This window comes from Dendrobates tinctorius, unplaced genomic scaffold (genome assembly GCF_039654945.1).
Source record: "Dendrobates tinctorius isolate UK_male_01 unplaced genomic scaffold, ASM3965494v1 ptg000230l, whole genome shotgun sequence".
NCBI lineage: Eukaryota > Metazoa > Chordata > Amphibia > Anura > Dendrobatidae > Dendrobates > Dendrobates tinctorius.
Window position 1 is genome coordinate 3487805 of NW_027361897.1, and position 12653 is coordinate 3500457.

The 12653-nt window shown below is 44.5% G+C and overlaps 1 protein-coding gene across 7 annotated transcripts in view; it reads left to right on the plus strand.

Moving 5' to 3' along the window:
- Window positions 1-12653, plus strand: part of LZTS2 (leucine zipper tumor suppressor 2) — a 156222-nt gene that overhangs the window by 100435 nt on the left and 43134 nt on the right. The window contains exon 1 of one of the 7 annotated variants that reach the window (XM_073555784.1): window positions 3697-3846. The exons of the other annotated variants lie outside the window; for them this stretch is intronic. The gene's annotated coding sequence lies outside the window, so the exon portion shown is untranslated. Of the gene's footprint in view, window positions 1-3696; window positions 3847-12653 lie in introns of those variants that run through there. 7 annotated transcript variants of the gene reach the window in all.

Below are 12653 nucleotides of genomic sequence, written 5' to 3' on the forward strand. Positions count from 1 at the left end.
CGATTTCCCTGCACTTTGCTGAAGATTTGTAGGGGTTCTCCTCTTGACACAACCTCTTTGTGGGCATTTATCATGGGCTTTTTGACAGTTCTGGCCTTTATAAAATGACCAAATGTAGTATTTGAACACAAAATGTAACTTTTTTTTATCCTTTTCGGGCCACCACACCATTTTTCTAAAAGTGGACGTGATCAGTTTTTAGATGACACAAATTTTCGTTTGTGGTGCATAAGCAAATAGAAAAATGTGCTCGGAGAGACGTTCACCTCCTTCATTAGTTTGGTGGATCCAATGATTTTAGTTGCTTTTCCCTTTCAGTGGAGTTTTCCCAGTCCCCCTTCTCATTAAAGGGGATCCCAAACATTTCATAGCTTGTAATATAACAAAGTCCTGTAGTGCCGGATATAGCGCCGACTCTTGCAGTTGTTCTAGTCTCAGGGTTTTGGCTGCAGCTCTGACCTCACGTTGACACCATCATGTCGACTGCTGCAGGCAGTCACAGAGCTCGGCTGATGACAAGCGGAAGCGTTTAGGAACCACAACAACCACACCAAGTGGAGACCGCGTAATGTTAGAGAGCAGGATTGCCGAGTGCGGAGGCAAAGAGTGCATAACAGTTACCAACGCCGCTGAATCAATAACTAGAGCGTTAAGACCCCTTTGGCACAAAAGCTGTGAGGTGGGGGGCTTCGTGGCCTTTCAAAACAAAGCACAATGCCAAGCATCTGATGGGGTGGTGTAAAGCCGTTACCACTGGTTTCTGGAGCAAAGGAAGTGTGTTCTGTGCAGTGATGGATCACGCTTCTTTATCTGGCATCTGATGGACGACTCTAGGTTTGGTGAATGCCGGGAGAACGACACCTGCCTGACTGCATTATGCCAGCTGTAGAGTTTGGAGATGAGGAATGACTCTGGGGTTGTTTTTCAGGGGTCATCCTTGGCCTTTGACGTCTTCCAGTGCAAGGATATATTAGTACTTCAGCATACCAAGACATTTTGGAAGATTGTAGCATCCACCTTTGTGTTAAGTTTGTTCCCCATGAATGTTCCCCTGAACACAAAGCCAAATCTATAAGGGTGTAGTAGGGGGAGGATTGTCTAGAAGAACATGACCAGAAGAGAGATTCACGACTTCTCATCCAATATCAGTGTCGGACTGGGGTGCCAAAGGCCCACCAGTAACCAACTCCAGGGTCCCAATTTTCAGCTACATTCAAATGGGACATTACCCTAAATCCCATAATATATACCAATGAACTGAGTAGATAGTTAAATAAGTAAGATGCCGCTGCTGTCTGTACATAACGATTGAAGTATATATTGCCAAGTACTGCTCATATAAGAGGGTGGTGGCACAGGGGCATACCAGAGGATTCTCCTGTTCTCCAGTGGGCCTGTCCAAGCCTGGACCTATGAATGTTCTTTTGCCTGAAGGGGCAGAATTCCCACTCCATAATCTTGTAGAAAGTCTTCCAAGAAGAGTGGAAGTCGTTATTGCTGCCAAATGGGGAGCAGCTCCATATTATTATCTATGGATTTAGGATGGTATGTGATAAAAGCTCCCGTAGGTGTAATATGGGCACAATACTTCTTCCAGTACCATACATGTTGGTGCTATATAACAAATGGAAATAGTACTATAAATACATATTATTAGAATATATACAATACTGTGCAAAAGGCTTAGGCGGGTGTGCAAAAAATTCTGCAAAGTAAGAATGCTGTAAAAAAAACAAAACAAATTGAAGTGTTAATAGTATATTTTATGAATTAACACAATACAAATTTGAATGAACAAAAGGGAAATCTAAGGCTATGTGCACACGCTGCGGTTTTTGCTGCGGTTCCGCTGCGGTTTTGACCGCAGCAGAACTGCAGCAGTTCTGCAGACAGTGTACAGTAACATGTTATCCTATGGGATTTACATTCTGCTGTGCACATGCTGCGGATTTTTAACGGCGGAAAAGCTGCGGTTTTGAATCCGCAGAAAGAATTGACATGTCAATTGTTTCTGCGGATTCTGCTGTGGTTTGCCACCTATTCCATTGTCCAGGTGGCAAACCGCAGGGCAAAACCGCAGGCCAATCCTCAGTGTGTGCACATAGCCTAAATCAGTATTTGGTGTGATCGCCCTTGGCCGTCTGAAGAGCATCATCCGGTCTGTGTGCGATTACATGAAGAGACAAAAGGATTTACTCAAGCGACATCCATAGAAGATCTGCGGTTAGTTCTCCAAGATGTTTGGAGCAATCTTCCAGCCGTGTTGCGTCAAAAACTGTGTGTATGGCCGGTTTCACATTTGCGTTTCAGGGCGCAGCGACGGCCTGCGCACGTCCGCTGCTAAGCCCCGCCCCTGCCGCGCCTCCGCCTGTAGCTCCGCCTATCGGCACATGACGCTGCATCCGTCCTGCGTCCCCTATCTTTATCACTGGGGATGCAGGCTGTGCGCAGTATGCGTTTGGCGGCGCATTCGTCCTTTTGACGGTGCGCCGACCAGCGCCAAACGCAACCTGTTGCAATTTTGTTGCGCTCGGCGCACTGTCAAAAGGACGCATGCGCCGCCAAACGCATACTGCGCACGGCCTGCGTCCCCAGTGATAAAGATAGGGGACGCAGGACGCATGCAGCGTCATGTGTCGATCGGTGGAGCTACCAGCGGAGGCGCGGCATGGGGCGAGGCTTAGCGGCGGCCGTGCGCAGGCCGTCGCTGCGCCCTGAAACGCAAATGTGAAACCGGCCTAAGTGTATCTAGAAGTATTGAGGCCGTTTTGTAGGCAAAGAGGGGTCGCACCAAGCGTTGATTCGATTTAGCTTTTTCTTTTGTTTGATCATTTTGCATTTGGTTAGTTGATAAAAATAAACTAGGAACACTTCTGTTTTTTAAATATCTTCGCACCGTGTTAGCCGGTAGATAGAAAAATGTTAAGATTTGAAGAGTCCTCAGTGGTTTTTATTTATTTTACTCATTTATATAGCACCATTGATTTCCACAGCGCTTTACAGAGATTTTCATCACTGTTTTTTTTAAAGAATTCTTAGGCTGTGTTCACATGTCCAGCAATGATCCTTTAGAACAGATCCAGCAGCAATCTGTTGACAAAAAAAAGTTAAGTCTACAACTTTTTTGTCCGGCTATAAGAAAAGCTGATTTTGACTAAATCATTTTTATTTTTTAAACATTCGTTAACTAGCCATCCGTTTTCTTGCATTTTAAACTGATCCAGTTGGCAGAAATCGGATCCTTTTAAATTAAAGAAAAACGGATGGATAATTAACATCTTAAATAGACTTCAATGTTTTAAAAAAAAAAAAAAAAAACGGATTCAGTTGAAATATTTTTATAACTAGCTTATAATGTACGTTAATTGATGGCCGGCCACCCGTTTCTCACCGGGCAGTATTGTGCATGTGGGGCTGGTGCAGACCTGAAGATATTTAGGTCAGTACAGTGTGGGTTTAATGATACAAAAGCTGTGTTTGTGTGCTGCAGTCGCCTGCCTGTTGGTGGTCACTGACTAGTCCTGGTAGCCTGTCTGTCTTTTCTCTCCTCTGAGGCCACTGAAGGGACAGATCCAGGCAGTGGGCTGGATATACAGTCAATCCTGGGAGGAGGGGGATAGTCCTGACAGGAGGATGGGGGTGGGAGTGAGCCAGCAGGGAGGGAGGAGAGCAGCATTTTCAAACTTGATCAGTTTTAGCAAGAACCTGAGCCAAAGACTTTGCTATCTGGAAAGTGTGTCCGCGAATAGGGGAGGGAGCCCGCAGACTGGACACCACTGGACACCATCATTGGGGATCAGTCTAGAAATTGCCAAATCTTTGAGACCATGGAGGTAGAAAAGCAAGGTAGGAGTACATTGCATGCCCAGGGTAGCCAGATTGGCACTGAATGGGGGTAGTGTCCTGCGCTCTGCGCTAATGTCTGCATTTTCCCTGTCCCATCTCCAGGCACAGATTTTCCGGATGTTTATGGCGGAATCTTTGACACTGAGACTTTCTTATTTTTAAACCAAACTTGACAGCTTTTAAGGAAAAAAAAGAACTGTGAGACAAAGAAAGTCTCATTCAGACAGCTGGTCTTGGAAAATGTGACTCGTTTACACATGTACCTGGGAGATCACTTATTAGAAAGTACTTTCATGGCTCAAGTTTCCAGTCTGGACCAGGGTTTAAGGTTCCAGCGCTCTCTTTTATAAGAGGAGACTATTTTGCTCATCCCAAAACTAATATTGGGAGCATGAAGGGGTCTATGGACTATCTCAACTGTCTTTAGATGGGCATTTGTGGATAATAGAACAGATGTAGCAGAGCTCAATGGGTCATTTCCCTTTATCATTGTTACGTCCTGATATATTTGTATACTGTAAAGGTTACACTTCATGATATCCCATTGACAGACGAGATCAATGCTCCGTTTTCTTACCCTTAAGGACGAAGTTTTCAGCCCTAAATCTAAATCTAGGCCAAGGAAAAGCGACTTGTTGGATCCCCCTTTATCCCCCTCCAGCCATGTGTCTGGTCTGTGAATCCGCTGTTGCAGAATGTAAAGATCAGGCTGTTTTGTATCACCGATGTAATGTTATTAGCGCCGTCTGGCAGATTAGACGGATTAGATCGCACGATATGGGATTCTTTTGTCTCGAAAACCGGCACCTGCCAATTAGATTGTAAGCTCTTTGTCCAAGACCTGTTTGTACGTGTGAATACATATATACGCAAATCTCTTCAAAAGACCTTCCCTTCGAGAAGACCACCTTCTTCCTAACCTGTGACAGATTTTAATTTCCACTATGTATTTTCTATACTGGTAATATTCTTTGAGCAGACCACCCAAACCTAGAAGCTCACTTTCCAATGCAATGTTGGATGGTCGTCTCGGGGGGGCTGGCTGCACATACACACAAAAAAACTGAGCAGGTATACGTGCGACGTATAAGAGCATGTTCACACTGTCGCCATTTCATAGACAAAGCGACAAGAAAAAGAACAAAAACGAGCATTTACCTTTACCGAACAGCAGGTAAATCAGTAACTGGTACAAGGTGATGTAAATAATACAAGATACTTAGTTAACGCTATTTTGATCCAAAGACCATAAAAGCCACCCCACCGCGACAAGGTGTACCCATCGGGACGGTAACGTGCAGTGGCACACTCATGCAGCACTGTATGAAGGTTTTGGCTGCTGATTGTTAGAACCTCTTATTATCAAATACATAGAATTGTTATTTGTAAATAATCTCTTCTCTTTTGTTCCTGTCACTGGAAAGCAAATGAGAGAATGGAAGCAATTGGTAAAATAAGATTATCCTGGGATGATGGTGGTTCAGCTTAGTCCATTTGATGCCATGTGGGATCAATAATCCTCGGCTCCTGTTTCATATTTTTATTTTTGATGGCAGTCACTGGCCGATTTTAGTTCAAAGCGCGTCCCGGAGCTGCTGTGCAGCAATGGATTATATGTTATCCAGGCCCTTTCTGCTCTGACCCAATGGCCAGATTTGTGGGAAAGCGATTTCCTGCCTTTCCCTTTTATACCACACTTTCACATCAACCCATTCTGCCCTGTAACGGGAAAAAAAAAATAAAAAATCTCATATTTCAGGTCATGTATGATTTTAATTAGGCTACTGTAGTCTGAGATGGCCGCAGGGGATCAAACATTTGCAGCGTTCATTATTTTGCAGTATTGAGGTCACTGATGAAAGTCAAAGTGGAATAAGAGCGGCTTTTCATGCGTGTTATTAACGCTGGGAAATATCCAGGCTGGAGACCAGCACATGAGCACAGGCAGATGTAGCAGAGAGGAATTTGTCAGTTCAGGGGTTTATAATTATTGCAGTACCGTAGTAATAAGACTTGGGCTACCCAACGCGTTTGCTGCAACACAGGTGGCGCAGACAAAGATTGGGGTATGCCGCTTAATGCAAGTGCGTCATTGTTGCATTGCGACCTGCAAGAAGCAAGTTGTATAAAGTTGGGAAAAATTGGATTTAGTATTTTTTAGACTCCCTGCCCCTGATGCTGTATGCCACTGTAACGTAGTAGCAACATATTCTGCGCTCTTGGCTGCAACACAGACATGTTGCCTAATGCGGAAACGTGTTGGAGAGGAAAATGGAGCCAATGTCCACAGAAATCCAATGACCGTACATTTGCTACTTTTTACAGAAGGGTCCAATGCAAAGTGAGAGATGTAATCTGACTAATTGCACTGCCATGGGCGTGGAGAGCAGTGAATATTCATTTCACTTTAATCGTGGGCAGTGTTAGCCACAGCAGCCGGTTCCTGCAGCACCTGCCCACTATAATGGCCAGCATTAAGGGCGGGCAGACTAGGGCCCTCACATCCTCAGAGGCTCCCAGCCAGTGGCGTGCCGCTAATAGTGGCACACCACGCGGCCGCTATGGGGTCCGTGAGTCAGGGAGGCCCGCCCCCAGCGTGTGCCACATTCAAATTCAACTGTATTGGCTTCATAGGGGCTACATTATATTCTATGGGGGGGCTGCATTATACTATATGAGGGGGGATGCATTGTACTATATGAGGGGGCTGCATTATACCCTGTGAGGGGGGATGCATTGTACTATATGAGGGGGGATGCATTGTACTATATGAGGGGGCTACATTATACCCTGTGAGGGGGGATGCATTGTACTATATGAGGGGGGATGCATTGTACTATATGAGGGGGCTACATTATATTCTATGGGGGGGCTGCATTGTACTATATGAGGGGGGATGCATTGTACTATATGAGGGGGCTGCATTATACCCTATGAGGGGGGATGCATTGTACTATATGAGGGGGCTGCATTATACCCTGTGAGGGGGATGCATTGTACTATATGAGGGGGGATGCATTGTACTATATGAGGGGGATGCATTGTACTATATGAGGGGGCTACATTATATTCTGTGAGGGGGGCTGCATTATACCCTATGAGGGGGGCTACATTATACTCTATGGGGGGGCTGCATTATAATCTATGAGGGTGTTACCCCAACCCCTGCTATATCATTTCGACTTGTAGTAACTTATATTATACCCTGATATTATCGTGTTTTTAGCCCACAATTGGTGGTCTTGTATTTATTTCTATGTAGCTACATAATGGGACCAAGAATGATTTTCTCTAGAGGACCCAAGGTGCTCCAGTCTGGCGCTGACCGCGTTATATTGTATTTATTTGAAATTTTAAACAATGTCTGTTGAAGTCTCTTGCCGCGTCTTGATGAACATTTCCTGTTATGTACCAGACTCTCTCCCCACGGCGTCCCAGCCCTGCTTGCTCTCAAATGATATTTCTGCAGATTTGTTTTGCAGCTGAACCTCAGGGATTGCTGGAATTCCCTGTTTCTAAAACAATTCTTTTTTTTCTTTTTTTTTCTTGACCTTGCTTTATTGTAATGAGGAAGCCATCTCCTGACACCTTTTTTGAGACCTGACACGACTCCTCTGCTGTTATGTCCAATGTTGCACTGTTATTTGGGGATATTTGAGGAGCCATGTGACAGGATTGTAATCATCCACTTTGTTCTATCCCAGACCTAACATGAGGGCGCTGAAAAAAAAAAAAACAACAAAAAACCCCCATGCTTGAATAATGGATGAAAGGATGAGAACTAGGGGGGGTGAGGATGACTCACTGCAGGCACTGCTGGAAAGAGAACGTCATCCCCTCTGTCTACAGCCACATGTATTTTACTTCTTTAGAGACTAAATGAAAGTGTTTAATGTCTCAAATTAAGCCTCCAAAAATCTTTATTTCATGTTCTAAAAATGTACAGTTTTTATCCTATTAAGCCTGTCATATGACAGACAGAGAGCTATTAGATGATAAATATTGCATAGACATGATAGATAAATGATTGATATGAGAGAAATATAAGTGAGGGAGAAGTCATATATATTAGAATGCTTTGGTTAGATGGATAGATAAATACATTGCTGTTGGCAGTTTAAAGAAGCCCTCTTCCTCCCTCCTATTTTTTTTGCATGAGTCATCATTAGAACTACAATTCTACATCACTGCAAATTCTTGGCAGCCCAGCTTCACCTTCTTGCCAATGCCTGACCCAGCTGCTCAGCTCCACCCCTCTGCCAGGTATTTTGCTGTGATGTAGAATTGTAGTTCTAATGATAACTTATAGATTGAAAAGAGAATTCCTGTTTCTACATAGAACTTAGAAAGTTTCAGTTAGTCTGTGTTTAATCACGTAATGTCAGAGACCTAATGGAAAAGAGAAGAGTTAACTGGGTAGAAAGGAAAATAGGCAATTGAAAGTACACAGTGCTGGATAATATGATGACTGCGATATATTAAGAGGATAACAACTTTGATGAGAGGAGGAGGGATTCTTTCTTCTTGTCAATTTTCTCCCAGGACATCAAAAATTTGCCAGGAATGTTTCCAAAAAAAAATTGAACAGACCCAGCAAATTCAGGACAGTTGGCTTTGCATGTAAATATATAGATGATACATGAGAATACTCCTTCACTTGTCACCAGATCAAAAATGGCCACTTTTTGCTCTTATTTTATTCCTGTTGCTTCCCTGAGTATTCTAGTTTATTAATAATGTGCTCTGTTGTTCCAGACCTTTGGGCCTTTTATATTTAGTGCTAGTTTGTATGGTCTTTGCAAGTGGGCGTGACTCACGGGATAATAATGCAGAGCAGCCTAAAGATGCGCCCCAGAGGACGCCGCGTGACGCGCCCCAGAGGACCCCGCGTGACGCGCCCCAGAGGACCCGGCGTGACGCGCCCCAGAGGACCCGGCGTGACGCGCCCCAGAGGACCCGGCGTGACGAGCCCCAGAGGACCCGGCGTGACGCTCCCCAGAGGACCCGGCGTGACGCTCCCCAGAGGACCCGGCGTGACGCGCCCCAGAGGACCCGGCGTGACGCGCCCCAGAGGACGCCGCGTGACGCGCCGCAGAGGACGCCGCGTGACGCGCCCCAGAGGACCCCGCGTGACGCGCCCCAGAGGACCCCGCGTGACGCGCCCCAGAGGACCCCGCGTGACGCGCCCCAGAGGACCCCGCGTGACGCGCCCCAGAGGACCCCGCGTGACGCGCCCCAGAGGACCCTGCGCGCCACACCCCCTTGTTAAAGACTATAAAAATAAGTGCTAAATAAAGAGGCCCATATCTCTGGAAGCGCATAGTCAGGGAGAGTGGGAGGAATGGATGATACTCATAAGCAGCAAAAATAAAGTAAGAGCAAAAACTGGGCACTTTTGACATGATGACAGGTCCTTTTTTAAAGGAATTTCCTGGATTTTCAACTGATACCCTGGTATTAAATTAAAATCCGATAGGGCATTGATAATCCACGTGTAAAAATGCATGATGTTAACTGGCTGCTGTCAGCACCTGAACCGTGTGATACATGAGGCCCAAATTTGTGGACCAAGATCATATTTTGTAGAGAGCAGCCATGTTGCTTATGGAAATTCAAGAGATTTTACTTTGCACGGCTTTGTGGCACAGGAAAAACTTGTCTAGCAGTGAGTATACATGGATATCACCCGTGGTGTTGGGTTTAGGTCACCCGGTCATGAATCATTTGCATTACACAAGCATGAGTGTAATTAATCCTGGGTATGTGCTGCTATTGTGGCAGTAGCCATGGAGCTGGGGGGGGGGGGTATTTTCAGCATGGGATTTTGTTTTGTTTTCTTTGCAGCTCTTTGCATATGGGCTGGCTGCTTTTACTTTATTGCTATTTTTAGGTCAGTACAATGGTACACAGCCGTGGTGGATGGACGGTCTCCCATGGGCGGTGTCATTTTAGCGGGCATATTGCACCTTGCTGCTATTATTGAGTTTGTGTCTAAAGTGATAATGGAGAAATAATATTATATTATCAGAATATTACTATTTAATATGTAATATGAGAAAAATAAACAATATTCCTGATGCAGAGGCAAATCACTAAAGATGTTGACTGGAGAAAACACGTTATCACCTATCCACAGAATAGGTGATAACTTTTTGATTGAGGGGGTCCAAAAACTAAGGCCCAATCCGATCTGCTTATGTAGCGTTATCGTATTCTGCAGCGCTTTACAGGCATCATCACAGTCCCCAATGGAGCTCACAATCTACATTCCCTATCAGTCTTTGGAGTATGGGGGAATACCGGAGAACGCGGCAGATACCCACGCAAACTCTAGGAGAACATACAAACTCCCTGCAGATGTTGTCCTTGGTGGAATTTGAACCCCAGGACCTCAATCGGTACGGGTCCCAGCAGTCGGACCCCCACTGATCAGCGAGTTGTCACCTATCCAATGGATTGTTGGTGATAACTTGTTTTTCCTGGACAACCCCTTGACTCCTTTAGTTCCTCTTAAGACCCCCAAATTAAAACCCAACCCCGCTAATATCAGGGACAGAAGGCTCGACCACGTTAAATTCAAAAGTGTCCCCCTCCCCTTTTTCTCAGATAAGCCGCTGCCAGAGGAGTCTAAGGCATTGTGGATGTTCCGCGCTTCTGATAGGCGAAAAATAGGTGGCACGCATAAAATGTGTTTCGAAGTTTACATACTTCTTCAGGATAACAAAAAAACATTTGATGGCATTTTGCCCAGAAGACGTATGTAAACTTCGAAAAATGTCTACAAAAAAAAAAAAAAGCAAACCTATTTTGTGGGTTCCTGGACTTGCCTTTCCACCTACCGGCAGCGCGGACCATCCATGATTCCATCGCTTACGTACAGTATTGTATAGGTCTGAAGACCCGAGGACCTGCAGCGGCTGGGATTCTATACTTGAACCTTGTTGTGTGAACACCTCTTAACCAGGTCATCATAACCTTTTTATTCTCTAAAATGTAAACACTTGGAAACTTCAGGGATACATTATTAATTTCCATTCACTGACCACAAACGGAGATCTTTTGAATAGTAAAAGAATTGAATACAGACTACATTAGAAACGTGAATGCATTGTACAGTAATAGTTATTTAAACCCCTTTTTAAGTGCTCGTGCTTCTCCATTTCTGGGAATAAAAACCCTGATCTGTGTAGCAATGCTACTTTGGGAGCAGAGGACAGCTATATAAGGGCCTCATCCATAGCTGTATATGGAAGAGCGGCTTCATATAAACAGCTTGTTTCCCCCCATGATTAATGGAGTGTGTGCATAAAGGTAACAGAGGTTTACAGATTAATTATGATGAGGAAGGATGTTCCACTTGGTCACTTTCTCTCACTTTTGTGTTTATGTTCTTTTCTTTTTTTTTGTCTCAAGGCAATGAAATGTGATCTGTGATCAATGAGGTGGGATTTGTTGTGTGACTCAATCTAGCGCTTCAGTCATGTGGAAATAGGCAGCCAGGGGTACGACTATGTGTGTTCTGGATTATTAATTTTATCCAAAAATAAATGTTGGAAAGTAAGAAAAAAAACATTGATGTAAATATAATTGACTTATACTTTGTAATTTAGTTCCTATGGTAAAGGGTTTTTTGCGACAGGGTTTTTGTAGATTGTAGAGCCGCATCAGCAGGAACTTTAAGATGACATAAAGGGTTCCCTAGGGGGAGAGGTTGAAGGAAACACCAGGTCAGGTGGTATGCGTGGCACAGATAGTAATAATTATAAAAGGTTCGGGAGGGCGGTGAAGAGAAGCAGTTGACGCCTGGACTTTTTTTTTTTTATATTCACTGATATTGTGCCACACCCATCCCGTTGTAGATAGAGCCCTCGCGGGCAGGGTCCTCTCTCATCCTGTACCAGTCATGACTTGTATTGTTTAAGATTACTGTACTTGTATGTATTATGTATACCCCTCCTCACATGTAAAGCGCCATGGAATAAATGGCGCTATAATAATAAATAATAAATAGTCACCTCTTTTGTTGTTGTATTAATTAAATAAGTGTTGGTTAGGTTGCCTCTGTTTCTTCATTCTCTACACTGTCGCATCTGCAATCCCGTTTACACTACACTACTGCGACCCCCGCCAATCACTAATTAGGGGTCCCCATTTCTTATTTACCACTTGATTTCAAGGAGGAGAAATTTGAATGGCGTGACACGCAAACTGGAGAGATGGCCACATGTACGTGAAGCTGTTTAAAAAAATAAATATATATTTATATAGCTCTATATATAAAAGTGAATGTATGTGTGTGTGTGTATCACCAACCAATCACGAAGCATCTTTCATTTTACCAGAGCTGGTTAAAAGTAGCTGAGCTGTGATTGGTTGCTATGAGCAAGTTTTCCCATTTGACAACACCTCAGCAGACACTTGCATGGTGGGAGAAATCTAGCATCCCGGGAACATAAGCTCCCAGCCATTGTCTGCCCCCCTGAGAGGAGCAGAGAGCACATGACAGAAATGAATGCCCCCCCCACCACCCATATCCCATCACACATCCTCCATACCGTAGGCACATCTTCCCTCTTAAAGGGATCATTGGTATGGAAGTCAGAGAAAATCCATCCAGGGCTTTGGTTTTGACTCCAGGCCTCTCTTAAAGGGATCCCTGGTATGGAAGTTAGGACCGTTCCACTCCGCTCTGTGGTTCTGACCCCAGGGTCTCTTAAAGGGATCATTGGTATGGAAGTTAGGGCAGATCCACTTTGCGCTTTGGTACTGACCCCAGGCCTTTCTTTAAAGGGATCTCCGGTATGGAA